This window comes from Theobroma cacao, chromosome 7 (assembly GCF_053813885.1).
Source record: "Theobroma cacao isolate CCN51 chromosome 7, ASM5381388v1, whole genome shotgun sequence".
Taxonomy (NCBI): Eukaryota; Viridiplantae; Streptophyta; class Magnoliopsida; order Malvales; family Malvaceae; genus Theobroma; species Theobroma cacao.
In genome coordinates this window covers 12,740,029-12,752,896 of record NC_142645.1, presented here as the reverse complement: position 1 = coordinate 12,752,896, position 12,868 = coordinate 12,740,029, and positions in this window count along the sequence as shown.

Here is a 12,868-nt window from a genome sequence, read left to right as displayed (position 1 = left end):
GAATCATATAGTATTAAAAAACGGTAAGAATAAAAAAATTTTAATAAATAGAAAATAATTTAATTGAATTCAGGCTATGTTTGCATACTCATCAATGCTATGAAGGAAGTCCTTGCCATTTTTTTAAAATAAAAAAATAAAAAACGAAGATTTGAATTTAACTTTTTAAACGAAGATTTAAAAAACTAGATACATACATTTATTATTGAGTCAAATACCCGTGTATATTTTTTTATTGTTTTTCTAAGACTTATTAGGCCAGTGTTAACTGATGTACCCCCTAAAAAAAAAAAAGTGCTAATGTTAGTTCTTAGTCTTTATTTATTAAGTTTTTGAATTGATTATTATTTTTGTTATTTGTCTTTTGCTTTTTAAAAATTTATCAGAAAGTTGTAAAGAGTTAAAAATAAAGTAATTTTGGGATAAAATGAGAGCAATTAATGGTTAAGATCTAACAAATATTCAAATAATTAAGGTTTTTGCATATAAAACTAAAATTAGACGTTTTATTATTTACGAAAGTTTAAAGTCTTAAATTTTTCTAGAAAAAGGTTTAAAGTTTACTTTTTTTACATAAAAAATTTAATTCTTTTCTTTTTGCCAAGAAAATACTACTACTACTATTTACTTTCCATATATCCAAAGTTAATTTTAGCTTTTTTTACTTATGGAATGAAAAATAGTAATTAATTATAATTATTAAATAATCCCAAGAGAATTTTTCAGCAGCTATATAAGAAAGAACTTGAGACTTCAAGTCTTAGAGGTCATAAATTCGAATCCTAAAAACAGAGAGATTAAGATATATGAGACGAGACTGAAAAATTAAATAAAAACTTAATTAAAATGGTTAGTTCACATGCAAAGTTACATGCATACATATATACATATATATATATATATTCGGTGATTGCATTCCTATATATATTGGTTTGAATGCTAGTTGTCCACATGCATGCTTCCCCGAAAATGCCATGAAATATTGGAGCAATTGACATCGACCCTAGCTAGTCTTTTTTAAAGCTAAAAAGAAAAAAAGAAAAGGGTACAGCATGCGTGAAGAAAACCTTACCTAGGAGAAGGACCTTGAGAATTACGAATAAGAAACAAAATAGGAAAAACTCTGGAGGTCCAGGTCGAGGACATGGCTTAATTCAAATACTAATTCAATGAAAGCTATGTCTAATGAATTAGAAGCAGTGACCTAAGAACCCCTAGGGACGTTAGAACCATTGACAAAAAATTTTTGGTCGGTTCCTTTTTGTCTTAGACTTGAGGCTTGTCAGCTATTCATTTGCCTCACAATGAAGTATAGAGAAAAGATTATTTGTTAACAGTAACTAATTGTACTGTTGTATGAATAGACGATTTGCTTGCATTTCCTTCTATTGTTTTCCTATAATGTACTTTTCCTGTTGAGTATGAATGGATCCCATGTCTCAAGTTGGTTGAATATGAGTCTAATTTTTTTTAATTCATTAACATAATAAAAATTATGATTTTTATTGTAATTAGGTTTCTGCTTCTCCAACACTATCCCTATTTTAATGAATAAATAAATAAATATATATATATATGTATGTGTGTGTGCGCGCACATGTATGTGTTGAGATTTTTTCAAGTAGTTGTTCACTTGCTCAAATCAAAATCTTTATAAAATGGAGATATTAGTAGACCTAGCTTCGGAACATAAGTTTTTGCCGATTCTCATGTAGTAAATTGGGCAAAAACCAATGAAATGGTAACATATATAGATTAGAAGTTGGAGGCCATGACCGCATGAAGCAAGAATGTTGGCGATGCCAATGGGAAAATGAATTGGGTTAGGAGTAGATTGCCCATCTATGTCAATTGAGACGATTAGATGATAGCCAACTAGACGTGGGTTCCAGTACTGTTTCACAGCATGCATGAAAAAACAAAATTGGATCAATTAGCCTCAGAGTAAAACTGTGCTGCACCTGCATGTAAGAACTAAAAGAATTGTCAATGTTGAATGAAAAAATAGCTCTTAAATCTTTGCTTGTTAAAGCCAGCCCTTGAATGCTTGATACCCTCGAGAAGTTCAAGAAAAAACCATACGTAGCAAGTGATGATACTGTTATTGCTATTTTCTTCATTTATAACACAACCAAAGTGTCACATAAGTTTTATTAAAGTGCCAATACTATAGCAATTATCTACAATTTTCGGTACATAAACCTGAAAATGAACAAGAATATAGGAGATGAAGAAGCAGCAGAATGCTTTCAACAAGGAGCAATAGTAAACTATGAAAATATGAGGTTTTGTGCCTTCCCCAATCCAAAATCTGAAGAGAATGTGGCTTTTGCTTCAAGGTAAACAGGCTCCTCGGCTCTTGTGTAGCCAGTTAGATCATAATTGTGTCATGACACCGTCTGCAACATAGCACATGAACAGGGGAATTGTTGGTTTGACTTATGGAAGTGATACAGATTGAAATTCCAAGACTAAATTTTTAGTCAAGGAAATCTTATGACAAAAACAATACTTAGATAAAATCTTTAAGACAAAAATTGATAAAATCCTTCAGACAAAATGTGCAATTCACCAAATCTAAATGTTACATATGAAAACCAAAAAAAAAAAAAAACAGCAATAAGTGCTTATATTTTCTTGATCAAAGAAATGGCTTCAAATCTCCTTTCTTCAAACCCAAAAAAAAAAAAGATAAAAGACAAAAGAAAATAACCGGTCTGCATATATTTCCATAATTAACTCATAACTTCTACACAGTTGAAAATTTGTAACCAAAAATTGATGGGAAGTGAATTATAGTAGTAAAAAAAATTCCGTTTTAGGATCTTATGAGCAACTATAAGATGCGACAAACTAACGTACAACAAGGAAAGGCTCTATGCTCCTAGCTTTGGTTTTGTTAATTTGATCAAGCTGATGGCTAGATTTATTCCATTGCCTGTCATCATCTTTTTACATGTATTCCACACTTAATTAATGATCAATGGAGAGAGCTTTCCAAGAACTTTACAAAAAGGTAGGGAAAATTATATTTTATGAAATTGAAGGCTCAAAAAATTCTAACATAGACTAAATTCCAAGTGATATGATGCACATGACAAGATAGGAATCAAACATATATATATGCAAGTGCATGAACTCAAACTTTAATTAGTGGAAAAATTTTCAAAGATTTCTTATGTTTGGATCGAATGATATTTGGAGGCAGGTTACATCAATGAGAGTGAGTGCCTTGACACACGAATATTCATTTTTCTTTTTTATTTCTTTGTTGTAGGTTCCACATTGACACTTTTTTATCAATTAATGGTTGTTAAACCTTACATATCATAATACATGGTACTATTAGTTTACCATTTTAGATTTTTCGGAATAACATTAAGATCAAAGTTCAAATCTTAGTATATCTTTGATTTAATGTGTATATGGAATTAGTCATTAGTATGTGTTAAAACGGCTGTCACAAGTTTCAATTTCAACAAAAAGATTATGTTTTGAATCATAATGCTTCCCAATAGATTAAAAATTATTAGGTGTCAGTATCATCCCATTATTTATACATAATATATTTATCTACCTATCTATCTATCTATATAAATAATGAGTGTATATAGTTTTAATTTAGAAGAAAAGAGTATCCCAAATTAGCTAGGTTCACCATTTATTAGGAGTAAAGAGTCTGGCTATATATTACTGTTATGCCTTGATTCACTATATTAATGGGAACAACATTTAATTCTATTTATTGTTGTATCATTTAATTTCACTAATAGATTAAATATCTATCCAAACCAAAAAAAAAGAAAATAAAAATTAAAGTATATACGTCTATCAATGAGCCCCCACCAATGTTAGGTAATCTTGTCATGGTGGCTTGGACATTGTCTTTTATATATCGAACGAATCATCAAAGCAATTCCTAATTTAATTACGAACTGATCTCTAAGTAGATTTTCATGGCACCTTGCACGTGTAGGCGGACACATATAAACTCGTTACATAAAATAATATGTCATAGTTTCTTCACAGATTACTGTTGATGGGCCAATAATTAATGTTGATAGGGTTAGTGAAATTCATTTAATGAACTTTGATATTATTTTAAAAAGAACAAATAAAAAATATTCGAACTTGTTAATGGCAAGATACACTCTTACCATTAAATTAAATGCTTCATTGATGTAGTTATTCGGATTTAAAAATTAAAATTCACAATCAAAAGTAAAATAATTGTGGGCAATTTTCAGAATTGGTTTTCCATACCTAAGCTAAATTTGAAGGAGGATATGACAAGATATTCGCCCCTCAAGTTGAACTATAGCTGAGATCATATTAAAGCATACATTTACACAGTAGAAAATCATTCATTTGATCTAGGCTCCATGATTTGATCCCATGTAACTTATAGGATTTTTTTTTTTGACCAAAACAATATTTATGTGAATTCTAATCAAATTAAGAGCTTACTCTATCAAATCTTTTTCATAAACACCCCCTCAGATGTTGCAATGGGAGCTAATCTGATGGGGGAATTAATCACTGGATTTGACTGAAGAAATTAAACAATGTTTGACAAGTTGGTAAGTGAATTTGACAGATTTTTTTAGCAAATTATTATATACGTTTGACGTCTTTTTCCCTGTACCAAATTTACAATATTTGACTTCACTATTACAGGACTAATTTTGTTCATTTTGTTCATATCCAACAGCTATTTTCTGATATAGGTTGGTTCAAGTAGCTTGGCCAAACACATTGCCTTATAAACAGGATTATGGAGACAGAAGGTTTTTCTCAGAGATATCAATACAGTATTGGTGAGCAAACAAAAAATTTTGAACGAAATGATAATCTGATAAGATAGATGGGAAACAAAACTTTTTTGAATGGGAAATGCATTAGCCAGCTCCTTAGTTGGTGGGAAAAATTTGGAAGAAATTAAAACTTTTTTTATTTTTTGATTTTCTGGGTGATAATTTCATATGAGTCATGATGGAATGATCTTGTATGAAAGCTGACATCATATGACTAATGAGAATGTGTTTTTAATGCTTGAAATTATTAGGTCATTATTAAGGTTCTGTTTGTTGAAACAGAAAAAATGAAAAAGTAGGGGGAAGGAAAAAAAGTTGAAACTAAAAAAGATCAAAGCATCGATTACAAGTTCAGTAAGAGAGTGATTGGACCGAATTATGACTGAATGAAAAAACTTTGAATCCCAGAGGTCAATCAAATGAGCTGGCCTTCAATGCCTGGCTACCACTAGATTACTTCTGCTGATTATGTATTACATATGTAAGGACTAAGGACAGCCAAAATTAATTTGTTGTTTTATTATGGATTTCACGGAGGTTTGGACTTTGAAATGACTACTATTATTGCACAAACATATATGATTTAAGTTGGAATCTGTAATTTATAAGCCTGAATCCACATTTGAGTGAAAAAAAAACAAAGAAAGCATAAACACCAAGAAATGAACAACAAATTGTGGTCCTGCTGCTCTGTGATTTCAGGTCGGAACTTGTCTCTTTACAGGGGAATGTTTTAAATATGGTGATCGGGCAATTTGGGGTTTTTGCTTTAAGGAGTTGTCAGGTCTCATATGTTTGACATGTTTCTTGCTGTACAAGGAGATGCAGGTAACAGGAAAGAAGGGAAGAAAATGAAGGAGGAATCTTGATTTTTAGCAGACATTTTCTTGAACAAAAAGTTAATCTTCACATTGTGGGGCTTGATTTCACTTTTCACTTTTCACTTTTTTTTTTTTTGGTTGCAGTTTCTGGCCAACACTTTTCCATTTTGTAAGCCATTCTTTCTGATGGAAATATTTGATACATCCAAAGACCTTATCACATCGCAATAGCAAAATTTGTCTGTGTGGAGGGTTCCACACGCATTTCTTCTGTCTCTATCCTGAACCAAAAAAAAAAAAGAAGAAAAAAGAAAATAAAAATAATTACAGAATCTTGAAAATGCTTAAGCTTCTTTCTTAGCCTAGATCAGGGTTAATGCAGAACACGTTTTTCTGAATTGAAAGGGCATGCAGTTTACGTGTAACACGATCTTTGATTATTCTGAAAGGAAAGCATGTGGGGAAGAAACTTTAATAATTTCTCTAGTCTCTGATACATACTCATTCCGTCACATGTACTAGCAAGTAATTAATTCTCCCTTGAAAGCAACTATCATTACTTTTATAATTTAGTTAATTAGACATTGTTTCTTTCTACTAGTTTTGATGTGAAATAACTTGACTTGTTATTATAGACACATCCATGCAAGCAATTTATAAATTCAGAAGTGGGAAATAATGGTGAGAAGGAAAGCAATAGAGGATTGTTTTGAAATTGCCGTTTAGCTGTAAGATGAAACACGTTTTCGCCAAGGTGGAATCATGTTCTAATTTGTTATAATTAATGTAGAAATGAAAGATGGTTTAATAATTGTATTTGTTGGTGCACACTTAATTTTTGATTAACTTGCATTAGTTGAATATTTGTAGGTGCAAGCGCAACCTTGAGTTTGAATGTTTGACAACGACTGCTGCTGTGCATAGAGCAGTAGGGGCATGCATTTCCAAATAACTCTTAAAGATATATAGGAATTTCCGTTTGTTTTTGCTGCTTTGAACAGGGAGATGAAGCTACAGAAAATTGAAGAAGGATGTTATGTAAAAGCTTGAAACAAACTTAATTGGATCGGTAGGAATATTACCAAAGACAAATATTGAATTCATTGCTGTGCTCAAATAATTTTAATTTTGTTGTTGGCTACAAAAACTGTATTCTACAACCAAATCAAGCTATAGTTTGCTAGGCGACATTTTTTGGCTCAGGAAATGGACCAGCATCAATTTTGAGAGAGATAAATTAGTACTAAGTTTGATTGAGGAAGCCTATATGTAGCCTCAGCATCAAGCTGTTCATCAATTATAAAACAAAAACAATGTTTTTTCAGTCAACAACAAAATAAATGAAGAGAATGATTGGCATGAAGGATTTCTAATCGAAAGCAATAGGGGCTAATATTCTTCTTCTGGTTGTTTCTATCTTGCCTTTTCTATGTTCTGTCCAGAAATTCTTACTGCCCTGTACCAAACAAAGATTTTGAGGGGGATTGTAATTTGGTCTGTAGTTGCAGCTATTGCATGCAGATGGAAATATAGCAGAAGCTTATCCAAGATATTTTCATATCTTAGAGGAATTTCATGTTAGACATTGTCACCAACCATTACTAGAAAAAGGATCTCCAACAACCACAATTTACTAATAAAGAAGACAACAAAGGATTCATTTACAATATTAACAATATCGATCATAGCAGGGATTTATGAAGATCATGCAAATCTACTAAATCTTATGGGGTCAATTCCATGGTCTAGGAGCCACATTCTCTTTTCAAATATCGAAACATTCTGATGAATGCAGTCACGGTAGTCAACTCAGAGATATACAATAATCTTTTTTGCAGGGAAGATTGTTGATGATTTTCATCACCATCCTCATATATAGTCTCCAATCAGGCTCCTAGAAAAGAGTTGGTTAAAATTTCTTGTCGAGGCATGTCATGCTTAAGGAGGGAAAATCTGTAATGAATCTTCATTTGTGTCTAACTATCCTTTTATTTAACTTAAAATTATTGTGTCTATGGTCAGGATTCAGGAAACTGATAAAAGCAAGTGCTTGCTGTTCCCTTCAGCTTTTTCTCATTTTTGTTGCTTATCCAAAATGAAATGATTTTAACCTAACAGTCTAACAATCTTTTCCCTCTTCCTTTCAGAATTGCTTTCTAAGGACTAGAACCAAAAACTAGGCAATTAATGATCCTAAGCAATTGGGGAAGGAAACTAGCCAAGTTAAAAGACTGAGTCAACTTATTGCTTAAACTTAAACATAGAAACGATTTGTTTACTATTTGAATGTTAACCCTAGGGGTGTTCCATTTCTAAGAGAGAATAATCAATTACAATAAAGTCCAAAGAGACTGCATATAACTAACCTGTCTCAGAAACAAGATATATGTCATTTCTGCTTATTAATTAACCTTTGCCAGAAATTCATAGGCATCTGCCTTATCACCTTTACTAAATGAACAGTTCTATATATTTACACTACATATTATGAACCTTCCTATAGTAATATTTTAGGACAACCTAACAATCCTCAAACTTCTTAGCCTCCATTAAATGATTATCAAAGAGAATGGAGTAGCAGAAAACTCTATACTTGAAAGTGTAAGGACCCCAAATTAGTTCTGAGGCTTGAGTACTGATGCTCCCATGGTTCTTGAAGCCGATAAGCTGTGCTATCCGAATGTCATGTCAAAGTTTGCTTATTGGTAAATACTGGGGAGTTTGACATTTGAGGTTATCTTAGAGTTATATGGTGGTGTTTAAATTAAGAAGCTTTTTTTTTTTTTTTCTGGCCAGAATGAAAGAGAATTTTATTAACAAATATTCACAAAGTACATGGTGTTTATAAGCAGTGTACAGTATTCACAAGGAAACATATTGGGAAAAGCATTGCCTCCTCTATGCCCTTCTTACACTTTTTTCACTTCTACTGTGGAGCTGGAAGTCCATCCTTGTTTCAGACTAGTCTTTTAGTAGACACAACAAGCATGACATGATTGGAAATAATCTTTAATACAATTCACTAAATTTAAAGATTTACAAGTGGAAATTTTTGCCAAAGAGATTCCTTGTCTGGCGATCACCATCTGTGGAACAATAAACTTATAACAAGGTGACATCATGAAGATGTAAGATTTTATATGTTTCGGAACTCTAGTCCAAATTAAAGGGTATATAGGACACTGATCCAAAGGAGGATTAAAGCTGCTTGGGCTAGAAAGGATGTTCACGGATCATCCCTAGAATGTTGACAAGAAGAAAAATTTTCCAAGTCAATCAAATAAGCTGGCAACTAATGGATTCTGTTATGGCTACAAAATAACAGTAAAATGTTTGTTTCCAGCTAGAAACTGAGTAACAGGAACTCGATTGTCCTGTTTACTCAACAAGACATGCAAGTGTAGACCCATTGGTGAATCAATTCCGGAAAACAAAAGAAGAGAAAAGCATGTCCGCTGATTTTCGAGGTACTGATGACCTTTTTCCTTATAAAAAAAGAGAAGATTTGAGCCAAGTTTAAGCAATGGATAATATTACAAAATCTAACAGTTAAAAGTCCTTTGGAATTTTACTTTTCAAGCAAGTTATTAAACTGTTGGAGTCCAAAAGACTTATCATGTAAATCACATCGAAAGGCTTTCTCGGAGTGTTCCATTTGGCAATTCTTCTGTCTCAAATCACCGAAAGCTAGCTAGCTAGCACTTTATGGTAAAACACAGTAATTAGCATAATCAATTGCAGTGAAACACATGCGTTCCTCACTTGTACTTCAAAGGACTATTTTTGATGATTTCCTCATGAAACATATGTACGGGATGAGGGACCAACGAGAATAATAACTCCAATCATTGTTTAATTTAATGCTCTTATATTTTTCCATTATAAAAAGTGAAGAACTCTCATATATTCTGCCAATTTTTCCTTCGAGATATCAATTTTAAATTAGTACTAGTGAAGAATGATATAAACCGAGTGAAAGATTGTTATGTTAAACTTTTCACATAATAATTTATATTAATGCAGGATTTATCTTAGTTGAAATTTAAAATACAAAACGTATCTGATTCTTGATGCATGATTTAATAACATATTAGATTAATTGTTTTTTTTTTAAATTGATAATATATTCAAAAAGGAAGGAAACAATTTGTTCAACTTTGTTCAAGAGTTACAAGAAGATTTTTGTTTGTGACACTCATGGATGGAGAGTTACATATCTACAAAGAGCAAAAAAAAAAAAAAGGTGAGAGTGGAAAAAATAGAGAGAAACCGAGAGGAAGCCCTAAAGCAAAATCAAGAGACAAATCATGAGGAACCCTTTGAGCATAACCGTGAGGGAGATCTTAGAGAGCAAAAGCAAGTGGTTGGTGGGATTCCTGTAAGGTGACATGCAAAGGAAAAAAAAAAGGGTTTTTAAGAGAAAGAGGGCTAAAAGATATGGTAGATCTGGGACTTTTTATATCTCTTGGTGGAGAAGAAGAGTCTTCATAACCTTTGTCTATAATATAAGTGGTAGGATTGGATGGAAAAAGCTGAAGGTCTTCTTCGATAAGTTTGGGGTTGTCACTGATTGTTTCATCCCTAGATAATCAACAAGAAAAGCCACAAAATTTTCTTTTATCCGTTACTGATTGGTAAAGGAGCTCAATAGAGCCATTTCGATAAGCAGTCTGTCCAATTGGATGGGAGATTCCTTGTGGTCAAGGAGGCAGATAAACACAGAGGGGCAACAATGGTGAAGGTTTAGATGTGCGCCTTCACAAGAGAAAAACTAATAATAGAGATCCAAGGTTGTCCTTCAAGGATGTGGTTTTGAGAGAAGGTAGGGATTGATAAGGTAGGAAAAGCCACTGATGGCTTAAAAACTACCCAGGGAGCGAAAGTTAAAGGCAATAAAGTCAATATTACTAAAGAAGAAGTGGAATGGCTTAGGTGAAGTGCTTTAGGGAAGCTTAGATTGGCTACTAGTTCTAGGCCAGTACAAAATGCATTGTATAGTGGGGGTGTCTCTACTTAGGTTTGGTTGGTGGAGGCCATCAATTTGTTGGTGACTTTTGACAATGTAGAGAATATGAAACTTATAATCAAGCAGCACATTGAAATCTTTAATATGTGGTTTAAAGAAATCAAACCTTATGATTTGCATGCTAGTGACAAAAGGTACATGATATAGGTCAGAATTGAAGAATTGTCGATGCATTTATGGAACTCGAGAATATTTGATGCTACAGGGAATTGTTGGGGTCAGTTTGTCCAACAAACTTAGCCACGAAGTACATTACTAAGTTCGATATGGCTATGCTTCAAGTCAAAGTCTCAAGCAGGAAAAAGATTCCTAGTTGCCCCCAAATTATAATCAATGGGAAATGTTTCACGATGAGGGCCACGGTGATTGGAGCGGAGCCCTACAGATTGGATCGGTTGATGACAGGTGTGATTCGAGAGGGGGACCAGGTTAGCTTAAATCCTTATCCACTAAATGAAAACCTTGGTTCAAAGGGGGTTGAAGTGGATAAATTGTCAGCCATTGGTGTTGCTAAGTTGGAAAATGGAGGTAAAGGAACGAGGGTGATTGTACCTAGGGATGGCCAATCAATAAAGTAGATATTGTAAGTTGGTAGGGAACCACACTCTTCGAGAAGTAAATTAGAGAAAGGGGAAGGCGTAGTTACAGTTGACTAAAGGGAATAGGGAAATTCAAATGGAATAGGCTCTAAACAGGCTAATAGTGTCAATATACTAGGCTGTGATATAATGGATAGAGAAATGCATGAAAAATTCCAGAGTAATGGGCTTCAAGTTGAAAGAGGGCTAGTCACTTTAAGGGATAAAGGAAAAGGAAAATGTTTGTCGAGGTCTAGTAATGAAAACTAGCCACTAAGGGGCATGGAGTCCAATAGTTCTGAATGAGGCCAAGCTTGGCATTATAGCTTTGGAGAATGGGATTTGAGTAGGGCTTTCGACCAAGGAGATGAGGCTAGGCCTAGTGGATACAAGAAACATGACTATTATGAGTCTAGTTAATGTAGTGAGTACAATTTGTTTGGAAGCTAGAGTTCTGGTAAAAGGAATGATAGATAGTTAAACCTTCTTGATCAAAACATTACAAAAGTAGTAAAAAAAGTGGAAAAAGTCACAAAGAATGAAGACGACATAATATCAAAATCGATGGAAAGTCAAATTTTAAGGGAAAAGTGTTTGGAGCTAGTGAAATACAGAAGAAAACTTACAAAAAAGCATAGATATTCGGGGTTATCCATATCTGACAATGTTGTCTTAATCGATTTGCTTAGATTGGTAGGTAAAAAGCACAAAGGGGATCTCAAGATAAAATAAAAAAGGAAGGAACATAAAGGACAAGTGAAAGGGAAGAAGAGAGCAAAAAATACCAAACTAAAGATTGATCCAGATAATGCTCAAATAACTTGGTGAGTTAGAAAGAGGCAGCCACAACAATGGAAGTGAGTGATACTATAGGGCTAGAATTTTAGGCCCAAAAAGAGGAACTACTTAGAAAGGCTGCTGCATGGGAGGTGATTGGGCTATAGGTTAGGCCATTGATTGTTACTAGGTAAATGATGAGTGTCATAGATTCTAATGATTATTCTATCTTAGAACTTAAGGGGTATTGGTAAGGGAGAAAGCCGTAACGCATTGCAAAGGGTGATTGGTCAAAGTAAGCCAAGTGTGGTTTTCGTGTAAGAAACTAAGATCCAGAGACCTTTGAAAGGTTGTGGCCTTGAGACAAAATGGTAGGGAAAGCAGTGAAAGTTAAAGGTAGAGTCGAGGTCATTATTAGTATGTGGCTAGAAAGTTTCTTCTAATTAGAAGAATCGATTGAGCTTAAAAATTTTTTGTTTTTATTGGGATAATGAAACCGTCAAACGATAGGTGTGGGGTCAATAACATCTATGCTTTTAACGACGAAAAGGAAAGAGGTATGGTGTGGGGAGAGCTTAAGCTTGTTATGGAAAAGCATTTGGTCAAATGAGTGCTTGGAGGAGATTTTAATGTGGTTGGACACGCAAAGGAACAGATTGGTAGAGGTGATGTGGGGCATGCAGCAACAAAATTTGATGAGTTCATTAATGAAGTGAAGTTGGTTGATCTCCTTTTCATTGGTAGCAAATTCATTTGGAGTAATAATAGAGAGGAACCGACATTTAGCAGGCTTTATCACTTTTTTATAACCTCTTATTTGTTAGATAGAGAGGAAAATCTGATCCAAAAGTG